The following is a 26,060-nucleotide window of genomic DNA, read 5'->3' on the forward strand; positions in this document are numbered from 1 at the left end:
AGGCAGCTCTTCGTACTCATTGGATCTGGTCTTTAACAGGTGGTGAAAGACTGTGCTGCTTCCCCAGTTCTAAGGGGAAACTTTTTTTTTTTTAAACAATGTTCCTTGCCTTTCTCACTTAGCTTCAAGTGGAAAATTTCACCCTGTCTCCAACTCCCACACACCATCAGCATCCTATCTAGAACATCATTTTTTTCTAACATTAATGGATTCTCTAACAGAAGACTTGCTTTCCATCCAATGTAGAGCCATTCAGTGCTAATGACCCAGGACAGTTCTTATACAAGAAACTCAGATATATTTATTGATCAAAATAGCAATACTACACAGCAAATAACTCCAATCCAAAATGGAAGTAGGACTACAATACAGTATTCACTTTCTGAATATCTGAGACACATAATATATGCCCAGAAGCATCACAAGAATAATCTCAAAGCTACTTTTCCAAAGTCACAAAACTCGACGTATTTTTGAAAAACCTGTCTACTAATAAAAGTACTTCTTAAATACATAAATATGACTGTACATCAGTTCACTGCAGATACTGTATCACTTTTGCTAACCACCTCAAAGAAGTGACAAAAGGCACATAGTATTTGCTCGCTGCTTTGATATCTAGAAGCAAAAGTACTATAAAAATCTAAAGGATTACAATCTGTTAAAGCTCTTAGATTATATATACTGCACAAAATAGTATTACTATATCTTAGCACATCAACTTATTGCAGATACTTTGTTCCCAAGGATGACAGTACAATGAATATATATGTATGTTCATAGGTTATACTTAATAAAATGATTCCTGTGCAAACTGGATTTAAATACTGTATCATATATTTGAACTACAGACTTGTAGTCAATTATTGCCTCTACAGTATCTGAAAAACAAACAGCACTAAGTGCTGAGGAACCTTTCCCGCATGCTATGCTCTATACCTGCAGAGCCTTCATTGTCCAATGTCCCCTGGCACACTCCTGGTTTTGACATCTCCATCATATGCTCTTTAACATCTCCTTCTACACTATGTTCAACTTTAAATGCTGCTACTTATCCCACTGTTCATCTCCAGTGATATCAAACAAATGCCGACTTCTTCATTTGTAAGTGATTAAGAAATACAACTGAGCTCTGCAGCATATGGAGGGCAGGTACAGGAAAACTAGGGGAAAGTAGAAAAGGATGGAAGAATTTAGACTGATTCAGGGCAGATAAGGGATGTCAAATTTGGTATGTGAAGACCCTGAAAAGATAAATGAGTAACACTCTGCCCTGTCCCCCACATGGAAATGCATATATGCAGAGAATCTGCAGGACATCTGCACTACTAATTCAGCCTTGGTTTAAGTCAATATGATCCTCAATCCACCAGGAAGTTCTACCGACCTGTGGATCTATCAATACATTTTAGAAGTGACAGAATTTCTATCACAAATAAAATGAACTCTCAAAGCTTCACTATGCATTAAAGAGAAAATGAGCAGAATAAAATTTTACTATGATGCCATCTTGAAGATTAATTATTATTTTTAGATTTCACAGATCACTTAAAAATTTGTGATTTGAACTTCAAGCCCTTGAAGGCAGACATGCTGCTCTGGGCAAAGAAAACTTGGCATGTTCTGAACAAAGAAAAATCCTTTAAACCTAGAAAACCAGGCAAACCATCTCCTATCATAACTTATCACAATAAGCAGCTTTTTTACTGAGACTTTAAAATACCATTTTTCATAGCATGCTTCATGAATAAAATTAAGTAGTAGTAAAAAACCAAACACAGTTCCCAGAATTCTATATACAATACTTAAGAAAAAAAAAAATACTGTTATGATAACCATATTAGAGATTCAAACAAATTACAGTTTGTATAATATATTAAGAAGATAAGCCTAAAAAATTGAAGCTTATATTTGTACTTACAAAGTACAGCTGACATACTGTGTTATAATGTGAGAAGTTTGACCAGTCTCTGTCTTCAAACAAAATATAAAGAGCTGCAACTCTTGGCCATGATCCTTTCATAGCCTTTCCTAAACTGAAGACACCAGGCAATGCCATCAAGTGCCAGCCACTTCCGCTAGCTTTGGCTGCCCGTCATTAAGAGCTGCTACCAAGCTACCACCCCTACAATGCTGTAGGTACAGCTATTCTCTGTACCTTTTCTTGGCTGAATGCCTTCACATGCCTCTGAGCTTAATATGACATTAATCACAGATTCTTTTTGTCACAGTGGTGTCTTAAAGAGAGAGAGATTCAGAAGAAGCTGAAGGACTTTGACAGTTTGGGATGTTAATAGGAAAGCTGGTGGTGGTTTTGGGTGCTCTGGGGACAAATTGATGCTGAAGGACTATGCAAGTGCTCAGGGAAAAAGCACAGAGGCTTTTGAAATCCTTGAAGGCCAGACAGAGGGCACCAGAGATGCTTTAGAAATTCTACAGAATTACTTATGAACGGGGGAGAATAAGGGAATATGGAATAGAAGTAAAAAGCTAATTAGAGGTTAAAATGACAGAATGAGTTCTGTATGTGGCACATGTACTTTACAAGCATTTTACTATAGCTACATTGAATTTTTATTACAATTCCTATCCACCTACAGAATTTCCTGACTGGTGTTTTTTTCTTGAACACAATACTCTGTTGCATCTTAGATGCACAGTACTTGCAGTAGGCAATTTACCAAATGCCATTTAAAACAAACAATGCAGTGGGAGAGATGTGGTAGGGACCAACCATTTATTTACTGCTACTCATATTAGAGTAATTTGTTTTGCAACACTTGAGATAATACTGAGATAGCGGCAGCTACTTTAATTATTCAGAGGCACATAGGGCCCATATTGGGATCTTTCAGATTCTAGCAGTATATGGGACATGCCAGGAGCACAGTATTGAGAAAGTTAATTGGACTGAGTCAGCTCGATCCATCAGAGATTACTAGGTCTAGACTGCCACTGATTGTGTCACACCTGACAATTTTGCAGAGATATTCAAGTCTCTACATGGTGCTCCCAAGTGCTCTTGAATACAGAAATACGAAGCAAAGACACAAACTGATTTATCTGAGACTGCAGCCACACAAACATGAGTCGTCTGCACCTAGACCTTAACTGAGCATGAAAACAGAATGGCTGTGTTCATAAGGCATCACCCCTGAGATGGAAACTCAAAATTGGCATTTGGGAGCCTCTGAACACACAGTGGAGTTAATTCACTACCTGTGTTACCCATCCAGAGATGAAAGAGAATACTGTAAAAGATAAAACCAAAACCAACCAGCAATGAAAAACCTGATCTGTGGGTTTATTTCTTTGAGATACAGGATGAAGAAAAGCAAGTGTATGAAACACAAGGTGATAAATTGTAAAAACTCACATCCTCTTACATTGGCATTCTTCTATACACTTTTTTTTTCCCCAGGGGGTGGAAGAGACAAACCTTCATATAAATATAGGTCATAATATAAGCAAAACTGATTCAGTATCTTCATATACCTATGGCTGAAGCCTTCAGTATTAAGCCATCCAGTTTCAAACTGCTAGCTCCACAAGGATGAAATACTGCCTGATCAATAGACGACGTGAAGTAAACTGGCTGTCCTTCTCCAGTTTCCACTCATCCAGACTTTATTATAAAATCTTTCATAATTTATATCCTCAAGGAAGGCTGAGAACTGAGTACAGAGGCTGAAAGATCTTTAAGCCTTGCAAAGCAGTCTTCTCCAGCACTAGTTACATGGGAAATGTTAAGACATGATTGCTGATCATGCTCTATTTTGTTTTTTTAGATAAACAAAGGACTTCTGGCTTGCAATCGGGGAATTTAAACTCTGCACTTTACATTCAATAAAACAGATACCAACACATTCTTTTAATATTCTGGAAACTGGACATTTAAGGTCACATCATCTTAAATAACACGGAAAGTCAAAGCACAGAAATACATTTCTGGGGACAAAGAAGGTCTTTCATTGTCTGTGAAGTGCCTAGAACAATGTGCTCTCAGTCCCTAGTGTAATTAAAGAGTCAGTTCAGTATGATATTGCAAACAAATACAGTAGGATTCTAAACTATTTCCTTTATTGATTTTTTTAAAAAGCTCTCAAAGTATGATAGTGACATTTTCCAATCTTCTCCCCACCCCCCCCACCCCAACTGAAACAAGACATTCTAGCAGTATTTCTCTAACTTTTTTCATTGAGATCCTCAGGTTTTAAACCAGGTCGTGGGAAGGCTGAGTTTTAACAAATAAGACTGTCTTGTTTTTTCTACTTACAGAACAAAAATACTAACATCAACTTGATTTTTCAATGAAGATCTAATAGAAATAAATCTTTCATTTTGCATGTTTCCAAATCACATGTACTCTGAATTGAAATCCATATCTGAGGCTCCACAGTAACTCAAGTCCCACATCACACAAAAGGCCTGAAAAGCTATTAAGTTTAAAAAATTGCCCACATTGGAATCAATTATTTACATTACTAAAATTAAAAAAAGTTGTATATTAATCATGAAAAACAGAAAAAAGTCAGATTTAATAATCTGAAACAATGCTTTAATAGGGAAAGTTTGGAAGACAAATTTATTAGCATCTCAAATAGTTTTCAGATACTAATATGAAGAAAACTTGTTAAAAGTACAAATAAATCTGGAAGCAGAATTGGAGATCTGTACTTTTGATTTACCTACAGCTCACAATGTTTTGAAGGAATTTTTAATAGCTTGTCTTCAGTTATAACAGTTTTATTCTCTAAACAGAGCGCTCCAATAATAAGTTACATTAAAATGCAGCTGCATAAACATGTTTACACACACTTAGATTTTCTCATTCACATTCCTTTCTCACAGGTATACCTTTTCCACTATGAACTAACTACACTTAAGTGTATCTTATGTAAGTGCACACATGTATAATGTCACTTGTAAAATAGTCCAGACTGACCAGAGGGAAAACTAACACAAAGCTTTATCTGAACATAAAATAAACAAGTGACATAAAAAGCTGTAATTCCATCACTTGTACACCACCAGTATTTAAATTACAATCACCATCCTGATGTTATAATGAAAGTGGCTATTGCAGTATAATTTTTTTTCCAAATGACAGGAGAAACGCACTTCGCCAATATTGTTACAGTAACTACCACATTAAGATTAACTTGTCTATAACCAAAGAAATAACAAAGAACTACATTTCTCCCATCATTTGGAGGAATTCGTATAGCAACAGTTCAGAAAACACAACTACCACTATTTCTATTTCAGCTGTAGAAGCAAAGGAAAAGTCACTTTTTTGGATTCATATTCTTAGTTCAGAAAACAGCAAAGTCTTGAAATGTAAAAGATTCCTTTAAAACACTAAGGTATCAATTACTTTTCAGATGGGGACCATTGTTCTGCATTTAAATTCAGGGAAACTAAGAACATAACATCAATATTCATTGCAACTGCGTAAGTATTGCCATATAATATGCATGCAATATAAACAGTTATGTGCAAAGTAAACATTTATGTTGCAGATATCAGAAGATTATTCATTTTGTGGCTCATTTCATTCACTTTCACAGTTAAGTAGAAAGTTCTTGCTATTCATTTAAGAGCAAACTGGGTGACAAGCGTAGTTCTGAAACATTTCTTTTACCTATTGCAAGTTCAACCTTCAGCCTACTGTGCTGTTCCCTTGGCTTAGTAAAAGTAACAGGAGAGAAAACCTCTACCAGCTTCTTATGTATTCTTTTTTCTAAAGGATTTTCAAAATTAACTGCCTAAACCTTCAAATAGTGCAGGAAAGAGCTCCCCCTCTTTTGTGCACAACCCACATCACACCTTCACCTTTCCTCATTAGGGAAGTGAAATAAGCACCAAAGCTAATCTTTTTTTTTTTCTTCAGAAAAAAAAAAGATGTAAGTGTTCGGCATAAACAAGCACTGCTAGAGCCCATAGAGGAGCTTTTATTTGATGTTGACACACTAACCAAGGCCTGACAGACAAGGCAAGAGAAAATGCCATTTGAGCACAAACTCAATGTTTGCTCACTACACTGCTTGCCTGCCAGAGGGTTACCCAAACAGAGTTCCTGCAATGGGAAGTCAATCTTTTCTAGCTGTCTCTTAGCAAACAGATGTGAGCCTGGGAATTTCTCATACATTCAGATAAATCAAGAACCAGACCTTTCAGAGCACCGACCTCCACAGCTTTAGAAGTAGATGTCAGATTTCTCTGGGACCCTCTGATTTCACACTGTTTAGACTAAACTACAGTTACTGCTTATCATACACAAGTCACATCATTTCCAAAGCTGTTCACTAAAGTTTAATGTATGTCTGTTTTACCAGTTACTCTAAGTCAAAAACCTTGAGACAAGTCTGAACTATGAAACATCTGTATAACATTCACCTACTTTTTTTTTTTGTTAATGCTATCTCTATTCCTTTCATATTATGCCTAGGGATACTGAGGTGTGTCTTCTCAAAAACCTGATTTGGCATTTTCTGCAGTGCAGACAGGCTCCCTGGAGCCATGCAGTTCTGTACTATATTCTTGTCAGTACAAAACTGCAACTGTATACCTTCCTGATCAATTCTCAAAAAATTGAGCACAGGGTATACAGAAATTGCATTACAGTTGTATTACAAAGCCCGATATATTATTTCTCTGCATGAGGTCCATTTAACACACAAAATTTTTATACTGAAGATGTCCACTATTGACCAAATGTCTAAGATGATGTACTTGAAGGCTTTTCAAACCTGATGATACCTCTTGAGATTTACATTCAGTAAGTACAGTTGGATAGCTACTTAAAGATCAAATTCAAGATCAGACTTCAATTAGATAACTTCTACTACAATCTCTGTGATGTATGTAGCCAATTCAGTTAGACAATATTGTTTTTTCCAATTACTACAGGGTACCCACTTTGTATGTGCTATACCTGCTCTGTTTCTAGGAAATTTGTCAGAATAGGATTTGGTTCTCTACTGGTTACATGAATTGTAGTACCAGATTAGCTCTCTTCACAGAAGAATTAAGGAATCTGAAGAGGATTAGGTGCTGAAATGTATTTTTGAGTACAGTTCCTTTCCATACCCAGGATTTGAGGCTCATGAAGCACTCCAGGACTCTGAAGCAACAGGACTGATACTAGTCTTCTGCACGGAAGAACAGGGTATGGGAATTGAGAGAACACTAGTCACTTTTGGTCATTACAGAGTACAGCCATGGACATTTTTTTTATATCCTGGCAAAGAAGAGCGACTGGGTGTATGCCAGCAGTACCACAGCTGTACAAAGTCAGCACCAGTAAACCACCTCTGTATCAGACATGGAGACAGCCATACAGCAGCTGCCGAAGACCTCTGGCAGCCCTGCGGCAGCAGCAGCTGCACAGCCGTTCTGTGGCTATGAGAAAAGTTTGGTCCCTTTGCAACTCCCTCCCTTTCAGCTCACTTAATTGGGCCATGTACCTGTTCCAGGGCATGGGCACTGCTAATTTTAATAAAGCTAAGAAATCGGTTTACTAGCAAGCCATTGCACCTTTATAGCAGTGTTCAAATATTAAAACCTGAACATTCTTTTTTACAATTTTAAATCTTATTTAACAGAACAGCCTTGTTTAGTCTACAGCATTTAACAGTCATCAACCAGATACTATTTTAATATGAGCAACGCATGCGTAAGATACTGACCTTCCCAGCAAGAACTCACAGCCCAATCAGCTACTGAAAGCAAAAGAGCAGCCACAGAAAGATTGCTCCATTTATCAGAAGATATTCATCTTTTCATATATCCTTTCCAAAATGTATACATTTACCAGCGGGGGGGGGGGGAGAAGAAAAATCTTTCCTGAAGAGTTTGCTTTAGAGACAAAAATAAAAAAAATAACCACCCAACCTTAAGGAAAGCATCCCAATCAATTTTGGATGACTTATTCTTCATGCCTGCATGACATATCCATTACTGTTTTTTTTTTTCCTCACAGTGGACAAAAAGGTATCACATGGATCTGGTCATAGTACTCAAAGTCAAATGCATACAAAGTTATTGTGAGGCATTAGAAAAGACTGTAACATCCGCCAGTGTTCTTCCCACCTTCCCAGTACAACCGAGTGCAATATGTCAGACAGGACCAGCAGTGCGTGTGCATAGTGAGTGGAAACAGGTGACCCTGAGCTCCTTGGTTACTGGCATATTATAAGCCAGGGGTGAAAGCAAGCTGTGCATTTCAAGGGGAAGGGGGCAGGGAAGAAGGGAACCCGGAATGCTTGGCCCGAGGTCAGCGGACAAGGAATTTCACAGCTAGGCGATAATTTCAAGAGGCAAGTGCTTATCATGCGAACATGTGCTAAGAGGTTCACCCACACACTTCCTCCTTATAGATTAGTTTTAATACCAATAAATTTTCTAAATTCAGCTCACCACATACCTGCACAGTAAGGATGGCAACCATAACAGGCAAGAATAATAATAACCAGCAGGAGTGGGAAGATGTGCTTCTTTCAGTGACACTAATGATTTAGGTCCACTTAGAAGTATGTATGCATATAATGTGTATATTGTAGCATACACTATAAAAGAAATAGCTTTAGGGTGATAGTTAGCACTAAATAGAAACTTTTGAAAAATTTTGCTTAAGAAAAAGCATGTAGGACAGAATGTAACTAAAAAGTAGAACTGCAAATCAAAGGGATAAGCATAAGCAAGATGTATAAGCAAGATGCTTAATTTCTGGTTATGTTTTCTATAAAACAAGTTATTGCTGAACTAGTTTTGAATTCTCACAAAATAACAAAGCAGAAACAAAGGCCTGTGTTTTAAATGTTTACAAACTGAAATTCCATTCCCCTACATACAGGAATTCCTTTCATTAGGACAAGACGGAGAAGAACTCGGTGATTAGCATTCTAATTCAATACTAAAACATAGTTGGGTACAATTGGTAAAGCCACTGAAGAGATTTTCCCAGGTTTCTTGCTTTCTTGTTGAATGACTGCACTTTTCCTTTCAGAGTTAAACAAGTCAACAGCTCAACACCACCATTATCTTCTATGATTTTCTTCACAAGTGCTGCATTACTACCCTACTCGTGCAGCTACTGTAAACACTGAGCAGAAGCATCCATACTTTTCAGATTATCAGTCAGAGCATGATGGAAACAGTCAGGCTTCTTGTGCACAGAACATATCTAAAAGATACCAGCCATCATGAGCTAGTTTTCAAGACCACAGGTAAACAAACATACAAGTGACAGCAAAGCTGTTTTCCATTAAAATGGCATGGCTGAAACACATGTGTGCCTTCAGATGGAGTAATTCAAGAAAAATTGTGCTGTGTATTACTGAATTCTGCATAGTACTTAGCAAAAGCCTCATGACTTCAAAAATAAAAAGAACAGCCAGGTCCTGTTAAATTTACTACGTTCACCCCCCTTACATTAAAGATGGAAAGAAATACTTCCCTCAGGGAAGGGGGGCCCAGGTCATAATTTCTGGATTAAACCCATTACTATTAGCTGCAGAATGAAATTATTAGTGACAGGTTCACTGAATTACCTCTTTACAGAGGTCACTAGAGCTTCCTAGAAACCTAAACCTGCCATTGTAAATTTAGCTAATAACAAGTGATTTTTTTTTAAACCATCAAAATTAGAGGTAAACATAATAAAGAACCTGTTTTAATACTCTAATTTAGTCATGCACTGCAGTACAATACTTTTGCATTTTCTTCATTTCAAAGTTATAAACTGATAAATACACAAGTGCTGGCATGCACCACTATTACATCAACATTTTATATCCACAGATGTGAATGTAGAATTTCTATTGATTTTCAATATGCTCATACCTCTTAAAACTAACACAAATCAAGAATAATTTCTCTGGCAAGTACACAAACTGTAGCTTGATCAGCACATTTAAAATAAGATTACACAGAGGCTTAAAACAGGATCAATCAGAAGCTTTCACCATGCAAAAATTCTGTTATGAAATGAATCAGTTTTGCAAATACCAAGAATCTGGAAAAAAACAAGAAACCACATGCACAAAAAAATCTTACTTTCATTCTGTATTTATTACTGCCATTTTAAAGCTTCACTCAATTATTTACAAAGGACCTTAGACAGAAATTGTTCAATCCACCACTTTATAGGCTATGCTTAGCTCTGTTTAAGCTTCCAAGACTGCTAATAAACTCTGTGTACTGTTTCATGTAAAATACATACACAGCCCTTGAAGTACAGCCTGTTTCCCCCCTCCCAGGTAAGTGACCTCATCATTGGATTACAAAGTCCTGTTTCTCTTGCTTGTGCTTGCCCTCACTCTGGTCCTGTAAGTTTTACATTCCTCGTTGTACAAAGGATGCCCTTGATCTCAACCTAGTAAACATCTGAGTCCACCACTTCGTGACAAACCTAAACTTGAAATCCTTCAGATGGATTTAGGCATAAAATCCAAGTCTTCCTTTTCTTGGAGTTACCATACAGTTGCCCAGCAATTTTATCAAAGCACTGCAAGGCATCTGGAGACACTTCTTTATTGAAGTTGCAGTGGAACTGGACACTGATGCATTGGTAGAAACAGTACCAGGCACAGCCCCTGCTCTACAACACACCAGTATGCCTCGCTGCTTGCACTGCAATGGGACTGGAGCATTACATTTGCTTAGACTGAGCTCTCCACTCCTCCCTCACGCAATGAGGGCCTTCATCCCTGTTGTCCCTCCTAAATTCTGATCTACTTTGTCAGAAGTTACTTCAAGAACTTCTAGAAGTAATGATGCTCTATCCTAGCTAAAAGTATTTTGAAATCCCTATTTTTAAACAGGGTAAAATAAACATCTTTAAACATCTTTCTGGTGGTTAATAAGAAAACTGACTGGTAAAATGGTGCTATAGCTGAATTACTGGGGAAGATACGGAACACACCACAAAATGGTCATGGTACATCTTACACTAAAATGAGCATCACCTGTCACAAGCAAGCCATGTTCCTTAGTACTGAACAGGAATCTTACGAAAGTTCTCATAGTCCCACAAACCTTACATAGATTTAAAACGTGCTCTGTTATTATTTATTTCACCAGTAGAAAGCTATTGTGCAAAGATACTTGAATCCCACTGACCCTGGTCACGAGTTCCCTGGAACTATGACCAAAATTTAACAGTTGTCATATAGACCCTGAATCTGAATTAGACTGATATTAATTTGCATTTAAGAGACTAAACTACCATAGATTACAGATTTCATGGCCTAAATTCAGTTTACTATAAATTGAGTTCCTTTGTAATTTCTTTTTTCTGCTTAGTATTTTAAGGGTTTTTAACAACTAATATATCTCATACAATAACTAGAGATACACAGTAACAGACAACGATGCAAAAGGCTGGAAAAAGTGCTTGATTAATCAACTGTGAGATTCAATATCACCTTTTGTGCAGGGCACATCTGCTTCTGAGCAAGGCAGGCAAACAACCTCTTCTCTGCTGTGCCAGTTTATGTATCACTGTGGTACAGAGCAAGACCACATTGTTCAATTACCTCCTGGCACTGGCTTTAGCTCTTCAGATGTCTAAGTTGAACAAATTACCTTACTGAAATAAGAATCTCTTTGATTTGTGCCACTCTGCAGAATTTGCAGAGTAGTCTCAGTAAGATTAAGCCTAAGGGGCAGGCACTTAAATATTGAAGTGTTTGTCATCCCAAAAATGAAACTTCAAGGTAAAATATCCATATACATAAGTAACCAAAATACTGAAAAATCCACAAGAAAACTCATGCATTGCAGTCCTGGAGTGGTCTAAATTACTCTATCTCCAAACACTATTACGCTGTATTTCACCAATACTAATATATTTCACTGTATTTCACTATAGTTCCAAAGTTCTGTGGGTCTAGCTCCCCTTGCAGCAACTGGCACCTAAATCTGAAGAGGAACTTCTGCTAGCTTTCAAGACACTAGGTGATCTGAAATTCAGTGAACTCCCATCAGGGGCTGTACTGAATTATCTACAATCTGGAAACTGTAAAAATCAGAATTATATGAAGGACAACAAAAAAATACTATTAAAACATGATGGTGATGGTAAAGTTTGACAACTTTCCAACAGAACTAACTGGAAACCTGCCTTTTCTGATGACCCATACAACTTAAAGCAAGCTGAGTGAGAGCTAAGAGGCCTGAGGCATCAGGTAAGGCTACCCAGCAGGGTCTCCCACCTGTGGAGATAAACGCCCTGGATATAAACTCTATTTCTTTCTACAAAGAAATGCAGATTTTTTTTTGTTTTAACTTTTAAATTGGATCCAAAAAAATCAAATTTCAAAACACTTAAATTCTTTGCAAACCGTACAGTTCCCTTTCTCTAGCCAACTCTATATGGTCTCTTTCTGAAAAACATAGCACTGTTCAAATTTAAGTTAAAGGATTATTTGGAATTGTCTTGCATAAACACAAGCCAAGTATCAGCTTAAGTTACTATAATGGTCTTTATATAGGCTCATAAGTCCCACAGCAAATTTTGGCAGAAACAGACTTCAGTCTTTAGAACATACACATTTAGGTATTTGAACATAGTGCCAAAAATCTCCCAAAGATAAGTGAAATACACCAGGAAAACTGGTTTTAATATCCGAAGAGTTACTCAACCTGAACTGAATTTATCAAGATAAAGAATACATTTTTTCTTGCTATTCTGAGGACAGACAAATCTTTCTTCTCAATATCTAACAGCTGTTGCAAACAACAATTGCTGGAAATTCTCTAAGATATTCTACAAAAAAATCTTTTATAGAGCAAAATACTTTGTAACCTAAACACCAGAATTTTTATAATGAAATCAATTTCTATGCCATGGTCTTAATTTCAGTCTATTTCATATATTCATTCCACCTACACCCTTTAAGCTTTACATTCAAGAAGTTCTCATACTAGCCATAGTCTTCCATAAAAAGACTTGTTCACTTAACAATGGTAGTCTTTGCTCAGTGAAATACTAGTTCCTGTGACCTGTCAGAAAGCAACTGAACACCACCACACTCTGGTCTGACAGAGAAAGCAAAAAACCTAAACAAACTAAAAAGGCTACCTTTTGAAAACTGAGACTTCTTATCTGTGAAACTGGGTAGTTTGTTCTACATAGAACAGTCCTGCTTATTCCTTAATCCAAAAATGAAAAACATAACCTTTCACCAATTTACTAAAAAGCTTTTCTTTTTTCCACCCACAGTTCAAGCCAAATGTGTCTCAGCACTGGATCCCAAACTTTAATTTCCTTCTACTTCTGCTATTGTTATGCCAGCACTTCTAAATATTTACCCTTCCCAGATTCCTAAAATGGAAGGAGCTGGGGTTCTTTTGTAGTGCAGATGATTTGCACAGACCCCAAGTAGTGGAGAAATTCTCACGCTTTCATGGGAGGGAACTGGATTTAGGGGACACTTTGTTCATGACAGAGTAAAGTAATCTTTAATAAATTTAAATTGAAGGGTCTTTCTAACACAGAAGGATTATGTATTCCTTCCTCATGTACAATGATAAACATTAAAGGTATTAATAAACATTCCTTAGAGAACTGCAGATTTACTTTTTTCATAAAGTGTAGATGTGATCAAGTTACCTCTATATCTGGAAACATTTAGCACTAAGCTGTTGAAAAGTTATTTTACTGTATACACCACTTCAATTTATCTTCAAAAAATTAAGCTGTCATTACAGATAAGGATTCAGTAAAATTAAGAGCTTAATCAAAAAAACTAAGGAAAGACAAACAAAATTCAAGCATTAAACAACATGAAAAAGGAAAATAAGTGCCAGTTTTATAGCTAGTGAATGTTTTGGTGTCCGCAGGGACAGTTTAGCCATTACTACCACGGGGAAGCCAGCTTGATCTTTGCTGGCACCACATGCATTCAGTAGTGATGTACAAGAAATGCTCCATATCCTATTTATTTATTAAATCAAACCCATAGTCTAACAAGTTAAGCTACGGTAAATCTAAAGGACATGTAAACATAGAAGATACTATGGAGTAATCTGAGACAAAAGCAGTTTTCCTTTTCTTATTTTTGTAAGCACACACAGAGTTAAACTCTCCTACTTAACAGAAATCTGTCGCTAAGGCATTTATTCCTCCTGTTGCAACAGAACAGACAGAAGGCTAATTAAAACCTGCTAAAGCCATTGATCATACCATCTTAGCTGAAGCTGTGAATAAAAGTATCAATATATTATAGTAGGCTCCATTTTTAAGTTTTCAAATTATGTACTCTAACTAGAAGGAAATCCTTTCAGAAAATCTTTTTGAGCACTGAGCCTCTTTTGTTATCAAAGCAAACATTCCTTTGTGTGTATATTCCGTCCAATAAAGTTGGATTTTGCCCCCTTATGGCTGCTGAAAACTTGGGGGATAAGAATCTCGACAAGATCATCATCCCCATATATTCCAGAATTCCTTAAGAATCTGTACAAGTGTATGTAGTAATTGACAGAGGAATATAATGAAACTTAAAATAAAACCAGTTTTCTGCGCAGCAGGGAGCTACAGTTCCTCAATATCCAACTCAGAACACCACACGGGCAAATCAGAAAAGAATGAGAGCAGAGGCTGCCAAAATCTGCTTTTCAGTCTAAGGCAGCAAAATAATTACGAACAAGTCATAATTTCTATAAAACCAGAAAAGAAAAAAAACTTCAAAGGTATGGTTGTTACTACCAAACCTGTTTCACACAGCTCTGCCAATCTTATCAATAACTGCCTCTCCTTATGGTCCAGGCACAGCACCATTTCTTTCTTTTATACAGACCTTTGCTGCTTCTTCATCTCCTGCTTCTATTTTTTATATTTATCTCCTCTGTTCCTAAATTTTTCTAATAAAAAAAAAATCTTCTGATTCAGCAGAACCCAAAACTTGGGAGATTTCTAGAAGCAGCAGTCTAGACAGTAAAGGAGAAATCTTTCCATCTGTTCTGTAGGCAACCTTACTGTGTAGAATACCGATCTGCATAAACACTATTTATCATTGCAAGAAGTTTAGATGTGCAGGGCAGTTTTAACATATAACCAAGAAGTTTCTATGGGCACACACCTTCTACAGAATCCATTAACCAGGACCACCTTTTAATCATTGCAGTGACCTGCACTGCATTTGCACCTTCCACAACACTGAAGTGTCAGGCACCATAAAGCTCATTGATGAGGTATGTCCCAAGTTTTCCAGTTTAGGCTAAGATTACTTCAAAGCTATTTATCCTCCTAAGGGAAAGAGCTGGAAGACAACACCAGAAATTTTTCATGAGATTCATGAGAAACTGTAATATTCAAAGTTGTCATTAAAGTGATTTTGTTTTTACAGACCGACTTCACCAAGAAAATATTTCAGAAAACCCTTTCTAAATGATTCTTACTCAACTGGTAAGTTACAATACAGTAACATTTCACCAATTTCAGATCAAGCTAGTCAACTACTTTAAACTGTCACTGAACAAACACTAGCTATTTATCACCGAAGCCCCTATCTTTATAAAAGAAAATACTGAAAACCAGTGCTAGAACTTTAAAAACTTGAAAATAGAACTTTAAAAATAACAGCGGATACTGACAAATTGTAGACACTTATTTTTCTTAAACTTTTTTTATACTTACAAAAGATACTTCAGAAGTCATAAGAAGAAAAAAAAATAAAGAAGAACAATTCTTCACCTCTACCATTTAAAACTCATAGCTGAGCACTTAGAAGCTTGCCCTGTATGCTTACTGAAGGGATAAAGGCACATTACCAAACCCCATCTGCAATGCAATCTGTGATCAGTCAAGAGTACCAGAAATCAAAACAACTGATAAATGTGAAACATTTTAAATGCTATATCTCCTCTGATTATCTAAACCTTGCAAGTATCACTAATGTGGTTTACAAAGCAGGTAAACTAAGGTGTGTTGTGTGTCACTAACTATAATTTGGAAATAATTCTCACATACTTTAATGTGTTTCTAACAGTATTTAAGAAACTATTTTATAAGATTGACTTTATATTCTTTTAACTAGAAAAAATGAGAAGCAAAAAGGAGAACAAGCCTAAATGCCATCAATGGGCATACTATATATAACAGTGATATGTTTCCTATGGCTTGGTCCTGGGATGCAAGTACAACACAACGGTTAACTTGTATTTGCCTTTACCTGAAATCAGAAATGAAGGTATTATTATCATCTTTCAGTCTCTGAAGAAAAATGACAGATAAGTGAAAGAAAACTAATGTGGGAAAAAATCCAACATGAACTCCCAATTTGTCCAGTTCATGAGAAAGCTATACAAGGTAGCTTTTTCTTATCGAAACTACCTGGAGAAAAAAACTCCATGCTTCCTAATAGCATTACTGGATTTTGTGATTTTTGTAAGCTGATAATGAAAATAATACTAACCAGTTATAATGAATATTATGACTTTTTAGGCTTATAATGTGACTTTGGTATTATCAGGCTTAACAGATACCGAACAATGGAAGAGAGTTCCAAAGACAAGTTTAATCACAATAATATTATCTACTTGCTTGATGCAAAGTAACACAGCTGCTGGCTTCAAAACTAGTAATTATCAGAAAATTTTAAAAACTGGAAAAAAATCTGAACTTTCATATCTCCTAGCTGCAGTAATGAAAGGTTAAATACTACTGAAGACTGGCTCAAACTTTTTAAAACTCTTTGTTGTATCAAATTATGTGCTTTCCCATTTAACAGGTTTAAAAGGGTATACTTTAACCAAATCTGACTCAAAAGCAGAGAGATAAGGCAGTTAGCTAAACTGGAAAACTCTAATAGTGTGAAAGTTATGTGGATATGTGCCAAAGAAATTCGTTGCTAACACTGAATAGCAAGGTAAGCATGCCTACCTTAAGCTGGAAAAGCAGTTTTAAAGAGCAGCAGTTTTAAAGAACAACCAAGGTTAATTTGCACAGTAAGGAACAGTCTTAAAATGGAAAAAAATACATAAACATATACATATATAGTTAACAGTTCTGTATATATTGTAACATCCAGACAACAGGCTGCAGATACAAGCCTTTCAAAACAGTTAATGCCTGATATTCTCAGGAATCTTGCCCTCTCCAATGCAGAATGTATGGTGTCAACTCTGGAGAGCAGAGGCAAAATGGAACAGCAGGAGAAAAGGCAACTGGAAAGAGGTAGCCCAGTTCTAGGCAGGATGATGCCACTCTGAAAGGTGCTGCATAAGGAGAAAGGCAGTTTGAAATAGATCTTGAAGAGTAACACAAAAGAGAAGATTTTAATGATACTGAGCATCATTCTCAAAGGTAAACTGAAGAAAAAATAAACTTCAAGCTAGATAAAAAAAGACACATTCACAAGAAAAGATGCAAATACTTATTGCACTTTTCTTCCATCCATCACCACAAAACATGAAACTTCATGTCCAGATCTCCTACAATCTAAATTTTAATTGATGATGTAATTGTCACTAGCAGCTAGAAACGATGCCACTTTCTGGTCCTGGATTAGTTACCTTGAACACAAATGAGCTGACAACTGTAACAGCAGCCTTCCCAATGCAGACAAACTGAAATTATGAACTTCCCAGAGCCTGCACAAAGCAACCCTTTCCTTCCTTACCCAGCCAACAGTGTGACTCATGAGAAACAGCTGACTGCACGCAGAATGAAGTCTCTGCTGGAAACCAGGCTTGTGTGTTACATTTGATGTACTTCAGGCAAGTGAAAAACTTCATTATAACATTCCAAACAGGTTTCCAGGAACAGTGGCACACTGAATTAGAGCTAAAGGAAGAGGAGTTGTCAGTCGTAACTGCATCAGAAAGAAAAACAGGAACACATTTCCTGGGGTTTTTTAAATTACACTTCAAGAGCTGTTGTTACTAATAGCTGCTCCAAGCTGTAAAAACTGCACCCTCGGAGGGCAAAAGTCAAAGAAACCCTACTGATTTTTCCCGGATTACTCACAGAATTAATAAGATCATTTGGGAGCCAGCCTTAAGGTTATCAGAAATCTCTCATCACATGCCCACAGTACACTTTTGCAGCATTTCTGTTTACAACTCTTTAATGAACTGCAGCACTGAAGCGGAAATCCTCTTGCCTGCTAGTAGGTGGTGCTGGAATGCAATTTGGGTATCTACGTATTACGTTTCCAATAGCAAAGTTAAGAAAAAATGAAGTAGATAAGTCTTCAGTGTTTTTTCAGTACACTGTTCTAAAATATAATTATAAAAGTGTATTCACCACTGAAGAAATAAATATAAAAACTTATATACCAATATTCTTACTGATAATATAAGCAAATTATCTTAATTATTCATGACATAATCAAACAGAACATTGCCTTAAAGTGCCACAGAAAGTGTTCCTTTTTAAATATTTTTTAAAGCAATAGTCTCAGGCAAGTAGAAACAAACAATGAGAGTTCCATAGTTGAATTGAGCACTGCTGTTTCTACACATGGAACTGAATGGATGCTGCAGATTCTTGTCAAGAAAGGAATCATAGGCTTTGAGCTACAGGCATGTCTTCACTACACTATGTTTAGGCACTGTTCTACTTGAGAAGTTAAGCAGAACAAATCCAGCACATCAAGACAGAGATACATGCAAATACACATATACTTAAGCTTCCAAAATGGAAAGTTAAGTCTGAATATGGAGCAAGGTCGTGTGTCTCAACTGCTGTACATCGAAGTTCACTGTCCTGAAAAAGGTTAACATGGCAAACTGATTGACCATTTCAAATGCAAATCCGTGCATGTTTTTTGCACATTAGAAATAGCCTTAAAGCACCGAGACATTCCAAGTCATAAATCTTATTGTGTGACATGCAGTTTTAAGAAATCCCATGACACCACTGCTGTCTGCTATCTAGGCACTGCTGATTCACTGTTTGCACGTGTTGCAAAGACTGCTGTCACATGCAACATTCTGCATCCAAGTTCAGCATCTTGTTTGTGTTGGCGTGAACTTTTGCCCTCTCTTGGCTGATTATGCTTTTTGTACAGGAAAAGCTTTAGATAAGTTTTAGAAATTCCCAATATGAGTTTTAGAAATTCCTTTGTCAGGGCAGATTCTCCCTCCCCTTCCCCTCATACAGTCCATTGTTCGGGGCAGGGGTGGAGAGAAAAGAAACAAAGCTTTTAATAAACTCTCAGAACAGAGAAACATGGGCACACATAATTTTGATAAATCAAATTACCAGTTATCTACACATTTTGTCCCCAAAAATGTAAGAACAAAGGGTATCTATTGCTTCCTCTGTACGGCTACACCACCCAGCTAGGAGAACTGCACACCCTGCCTTGGAATTGACTCATTGATTTCAGTCCACTCTTAACAGCAACTGTTAGCCCCATTCTTCTATCTGTAACGCATTCTTTCTATCATCAGCAACATGAACTGAACTTGCCATCTGAACAGGCTGGCAACAGCTGTTTGCCTGCCTGCACAACATTGCTGCCTTTAGCTACCTTCAACTATTGCTTTATGAGTTTGAGCAGCAAAGTGTCAGCTGGAACACCTAACTAATGGGACAGATGTACACTGGCTGGTGATATCAATAGCAGCAGGGATGAAGCAGACAAGTAGCTGGTTGCAAGTCAGGTAGGTTACAAAAGAAAACCACTGTTTTGGAGAAGTCAATTAAAGCGGTAAGATGCAAGGATAATTTCCATTACCTGGAAGTGACAGTCACATCAACTTCCTTGTCTGTCAATCTTGAAAAACAAACAAAAAGTTCTTAGACTATGAAACGTAGGTGTCTGTCCTGGAGCTACTGGGACAGGCATCACAGAAGCGCAAGGCAGAAACAAATGTTTTATTTTCCCAAAAGCCTCACAGCTGGCAGCATCTGGAAGCATCCATTAGCTTTCTTACAGGGGTTTTTTTTGGTACATTTGCATTGGTTTTTGAGCAGTGCCTACTGGGTGCCTAGAAATGGCATAACTTTTCTCTGAAAGGAGGAGAGGTTAGTGTTGTAGTCATTCTCTTCACATACTTTGTTGCTTATTCACCCAAACCAGCCATATCAATGGAGTTTCAACAGAAAAGTCCCATACTCTTACTATTTTTGAGCCAACCATAGGGCTACAAGCGTAACTTCACCCTACTGTTACCCAGGGAGTCCAGCTACTACTAGCCCATCTATCAAACAGGCTAACACTGATTTTCTTCCTTTGGCACTGCTTCACCAGTGATCCTCTCTTTTAGTTCGTCTAATACAATTAAAATCTAACTTCTACATTTCCTGGATGATGACTTCTTGCCGGAACTATGTTTAATTGGGGACTTTTAGACCAAGATGCAATTTTTACATAACAAGATTAGTAGGAATTATCATCACATTCCCATTCTTTCCAAAATGTAACTGATATAATTATTTCACCTACAGTAACTTCAAGCAAAAATTTTCAAGTCTCACAAAAACAAACTGAAAGAGGACAGCATCTACCCTCTGTATTTAAGTTCAGACCTTACCAACAAAACAGAGCAATTATCAACAGGTAGCTATTTAAATGTTTGTAATTGAGTATTAAAAATAAGGAAAATTTTAAATGGCTTTTTAACCTTAAAACAAGGATCAAGAACTTAGATACCAAAACACTAAATTTACTGCATGTGGAATGGTTCAGAAAATAACTATACAGCTTAGAGATTAGGAGTAAGAAACAAAGTTCTCTAACATGCTAGTTGATAGACAGCTTCAGGCAGTATCCATTAAAAAAAAGTTATCAGACAACTTTTTCACTGCTCATGTAAATTGATGGCTTAATTTCAGAACTGACAATCTCAATGAGTCAAGAATTTCTAGGCATACAGAAGCCTGTTTCCATTGCAGTAAACCATCAAGATGATTTTTCTTTATTTAAAACAGAAATCTCATTTCTGCACAGTAAAAAGCTTTTATTCAGTAGAAGCCTCAGGAGTGATGGGAAAGGAGCAGACTTGCCTTCAAGAATGGCCTGAAGTTATTTTAGCATACCTTGAAGATTACCACTAGGTCAGAAGACTCTCAAGCATATTCTAATCAAGGCCTCTACTATGCATTTTGTGCTGGGTGCAGAACTGTAAGCATCATGCTGATGTTGCCTACTACATGAATAAGAAGTACCCGACTCAGTACCCAAAATGTAATCAAATCTGTGTAATTTAAATAATCAAAAGGTAAATATTTGTGTGCAAGCTGATGGCAGATTTCTAGCACTCTTAAAACCTGATTTATGTCAGGAAAATGATCTCATGTTTCTGTGTTCTTTACTTGAGGTGGAAAATTAACTAGTACAAACTATTTGTGCTCATTTGCCAAAATCATATCTCTGCTTAAGGGAGAGAGAGAGAGATCATAAAATTTCTCATTATTAGTATCAGAATATCATGCTACTTAACACTTTCTAAATTTTTTTTTTCCTAAGAAATCTAATTTTTCTTAAAGTTTGGAAGAGTTGAAAACCAGTAGTTGCACCTGGATTGAAAACAAACAGAGCCTGAACTGATCAGCCTCACAAGGGCAGGAAGGAATCTCAGCGTAAATTTCTAAGTGGAGCTCTGCTTGGAATTTCAACAAGGTAATTAAGTATAGACCACTTCAAAGTGAAACGTGTCTATACCGATCACTGGAACATACAGTACTGCAGAAGGGGAAAGTTAGTACTTCAAACAGCATTTGAATAAAATATGTATTTTTTTAAAAAAAACCTGTACTCTACAAGAAACATAACAGACTGACAGAATATTTGAGCAGGGTTTGGTTTTTTTTCCATTTTTTTTTCAGTTAACCTTATTTATGTCCATATACAAATATTTCTTTGCAACCAGCAGAACTTAGCCTGTTGGCTCCAAATACCTTAACATAATTAGAATAGTTTTAAACATTAGTTATGCCATGGTTCCTAATCTTTCTGTGCAGACTGCAAGGTACTGCAAATCCAGTCTGTCTTCTCTCTAGCTGACCTTAGGTAGTACTCCACCTGAACTTGTCCTGTTCAAATTCAGAAGTGTGTCTCTAATGTCTCTACTCCAGCTCAAGTCATATATGATACTACTTTTGTTGATTATGATACGTGCCAACATCTCATCATCTTTCTTCTGTCTGCTAATTTTTTACTTTCAAACTCAAAGCTTTTGCAGACAATCAAGAAAAAACACTGCTCTGTGCCATACATATATTACATTGCCTGGATTCCCCTGAACATTGATTATTCCTAATAAACTCTTCCATTCATGCTCACCGACTCCCTCAAAAGACTTCCAAGTCAAAACTCCTCTCCACAAAAGCTAAGCTGTCAATATATTAATTTTATCCAGTTTGTCTGGTGTAGAAGTGGGACTTAACACCATTCCTTCCCTTCAGTCTGCAATCACAAGTGAAATGAGCGTTTAATCAAAGTATCAGAAAAAAGAACTGGCTACCAGGCTTCAAGTTAGCTGATGTTGCAAAACAGTGGCTAACACAAGCAGCAGGGCAACTGACCACTATTTTGGCAAAAAGGGGTTGCAGTTATTACATAAGATGCAGATTTTTTAGAAGGAAAAGGGGAAATTCACTTGTCTTTATCCTAAAATAGAATTCCTACTTTTCAGTTTATTGTTTTCAGGGGTTTTTTATTAACAAATCTGCAATTTTGAGTTTATAATGACTATAACCCAGTGCCCAAACAGATATATTTGCACTGAAAATACATTTTGTGGACTGAGGTGCATGGACTCAGTGAATTGAAACTTCACCCGAGATTATGTCAACCAGCTGCAAATAGATTCTAGGTGCACTGTCAGAACTGGCAGTACATGCCAAAAGCCCTGGCTCCTTCTCTGGAGACCTTGACAGAAGGCAATATTTCACTTGTAGGATGAAATACACATAAAGAAAAATAGTATACCTGTCTTTTACAACAGAAAGTAATTTTGAGAGATGACCAAATAGGTCGTATCTTCAAATTACTGCAACAAGATTCAGGGTGGGTTTTTGGTTTTGTTTGTTTGTTTTAAAAATACAAATATATACACTCTTTTCCAGTCATATTTTGTTCAACGAGCTTCAGAAAAAAATATGCCATATTCTGCAGATTTGCAAACTTAGAACATATGCTAGCATTATGCATACCACAATAAAAAGAGCATGCTGCCTGTTCAGCTGAACATCTCTTCCTGCACATGTACACAGATGGAAGCAGCTGTTGCCTCTAGAGTATCTTGCAGAGCTGAAATGCATTTGAAAAACTGCTCCATTTCCCAGGCAGGACATGCTCTTATGGACTGCAGCAAAGCTGGATGGGGTAGAAAGTAAATGCAAGTAGTGACGTGGTTTGTCATTCCCACCCTCACTGTAACAAGTTATGAAAAGATACTCGTAGAGCTTTAAGAAATTAAGAGACTAATACAAATATCACTTTCTCCTGTAATTAAGTTAAGCAGCAACATTGTAAGTGCACACTTTCATTTTACAGCACAGCATGAGCAAAAACTAGGCTTCTTGCACCAAATCATTAAAACATGCAATTTGCCCATTGGGTCACTGTAAGAGTAGGCAAAAAAAGTAGTGTCTCCAACACTGGCTTACGCTGAAAAACCAAGGAGGTAGAAGGATGACATAATGGAAAGAGGGAAAGCAGTATATCACTCCACTCTCCCCTCGCAGAGGACTTTGAGCACTCAGGAACAGCACAGGACTATGTTCCTACTCATGACCTTTCTTTGAGAAAGTGCAGTACAAAGTCTCGAAAAGTAACAGAAAAGCCAGGGTGGAGGCAGAAATCTTGCATTCCAGCACTCCCACTCCCAGCTCAAAACTTCAAGGCAGACTGATTGCTATTTCACAGTCTGCTGATCTGTTCTACTTTCCATGAACTAAGAATGCTTAAGAAATTTTAACTTAATCTCTGCTTAATGTCTCAGATTAATCATGTTAAAACTTTGCTTCTGGAATCTTTAGTGTCATCAATGGCAGTAGTGGACCATTGAAAATGGATGTTCAATAAGAAAAAGAAAACCAAGAATCTCCTTGCTCCAGAATATGAACCAGAAGTCCTTTTTCTTGAGGATTTGAGAGACAGGTTAGTTTGGTTTGCGTGTTTTTAGACAAGTGTGCACCTAGAGTAAGAGAAATTACATGTAAATCAGTACAGAAATTACACACTTCTCTCCAACATTTATCAAGTTATGAGAAACCATTAGCAATAGTACTGAAGCATACTTATTTATGGATTAGAAAAAGCATTACTGCTTTCTGTAGTTCATGAAGTCATTTCTCTTGTAGAAACTAGCTACAATATTATACGCTGCTGTATATACAACTGTAAGTATTTACATTTCTGTGATTGACTTACAGGTATGATTGTGCTGAATCAATTCACAAGATAATGGATTTCTCAATCTTCAAAAATGACAAAATATCTGATTCTTCACAGAATTGACTGCCACAAGATGGACAACTCCATGAGGAACATTTTCCCTAGAAGTTATCTGAGCCACAAGTTCATAACTATGAAAGTTTTTTTTTACTGTTTGAGTAAAGTCTCACATTTGGAGTCCGTGATATGTTTTTAAGGTAAGCTTCAGATATGGCAGAAAACCTATCTCTACAACATCAATTCTGCAACCATATAGCCAAATTTTCTGATTTCCAAACAAACTATGCCTCTTATAATCCATCTCATACTTCCAAGAATTGCAATTTTTGCATTACCATAAAGCAAGTAAATTTGCAGAAGTGGTTAGTGTTGGACACTGTTTTCCCTATCATAGTACTGCTTTGCAATTAAATGATTAAAACTGCCATGGCATACAGGAAGAACACATACAGGAAGAACACAATATCTCAAAAGATGCGTACAGTCAGTCTCTCTGGGTAACCTGCTCCAGTATTCGATCATCCTCACAGTAAAAGTTTTTTTCTTATGTTTAAATGGAATTTCATGTATTTTAATTGGTGCCCATTGCCTCTTGTCCTTACACTGGACTGGGATGCAAACAGCAAGAGAGACACAAATGAAAACTCAAAATAGCTGCCAAGCACAGTAAGCTGTCAGACCAGTGAGAGAAAGGATTTCTCTAATCTTTAGGTACTATTGTATTGTTTTGCTTGGAAACGTAGAAGGTAAATATTTCTAGGCTGCTATCCAGTCACTGTCCCTTTAAAGATGTTAACTGGGCAATGTGAACATGGGAAACCAGAAAGCACATACATGCAAGTTTTACTCCACATTCTGTCTCCTAAAAAAGCCCGTAAGTTTTTCATTTCTATAGAGAAACCATGCCAGTATGTTCACCCAGACAGCTGTATTTTTCCTTTCATCAAATGAAAAAAGGTTTAATTCTAAATTTCAACTAAGTGTTCCTACAGTCACCTCCAGACTTCATTCCATTACTTATCCGAGCAACGAAGCAAACAGAAGGAAAAAAAAAAATTAAAAAATCAACAATTCCATGAATCACACAGAAATTATTTTGCTTCCAAGGACATGATCAATGTTTAAGTTAGGCGCTGATACAAACGCACACCCTCCCCTACGGCAGGACCTCACCCTCCACAGCTTCTACCCAACTTCCATCCCACCCAAGGACATTAAGTTTTCTATCTCTGCAGTAGGGTGCACTTATGTTTGCACTATATTTTAAATCATGTAATTGTACCACCTACTTTACAACAGTCATTACCTGATATGACAATCATCAAAAGAAAAATAATGAAAATAATGAATAGATTCAGTAAAAAGAGTCCTCATTTACTTAATTGCCTTTTAAATTTAATTCATTCAACTTTTCTGCTTCCAGACCTTTAGATATACTAATGATTCATTTGATCAGCTCTTATTTAAAGAGTTAATTACTGTACTGGTAAAACACATCTTTAATGCAACTGCCACCTGAGACCTCTTCATTGTTGTTGCTGATTGATTCCTCGGTCCTTCTCTCAAAGGAAAGTTCTTGTCAGTGTTGCAGCATCTTTCTCTAAGCCCCTGCTTTTATTCTTCTCTGCCAGCATCAAAAAAACAATTCCCAATCACAGAATTTCCATCTAACTTTCATCCTAACTTTCCCTAGTAACATTC

At 36.8% G+C, this 26,060-nt stretch overlaps 1 protein-coding gene across 4 annotated transcripts in view; it reads right to left on the minus strand.

Moving 5' to 3' along the window:
* Positions 1-26,060, minus strand: part of DISP1 (dispatched RND transporter family member 1) — a 94,027-nt gene that overhangs the window by 45,584 nt on the left and 22,383 nt on the right. Inside the window, exon 1 of one of the 4 annotated variants that reach the window (XM_075042578.1) lies at positions 23,114-23,129. The exons of the other annotated variants lie outside the window; for them this stretch is intronic. The gene's annotated coding sequence lies outside the window, so the exon portion shown is untranslated. Of the gene's footprint in view, positions 1-23,113; positions 23,130-26,060 lie in introns of those variants that run through there. 4 annotated transcript variants of the gene reach the window in all.

Source organism: Buteo buteo, chromosome 12 (assembly GCF_964188355.1).
Source record: "Buteo buteo chromosome 12, bButBut1.hap1.1, whole genome shotgun sequence".
Classification (NCBI taxonomy): domain Eukaryota; kingdom Metazoa; phylum Chordata; class Aves; order Accipitriformes; family Accipitridae; genus Buteo; species Buteo buteo.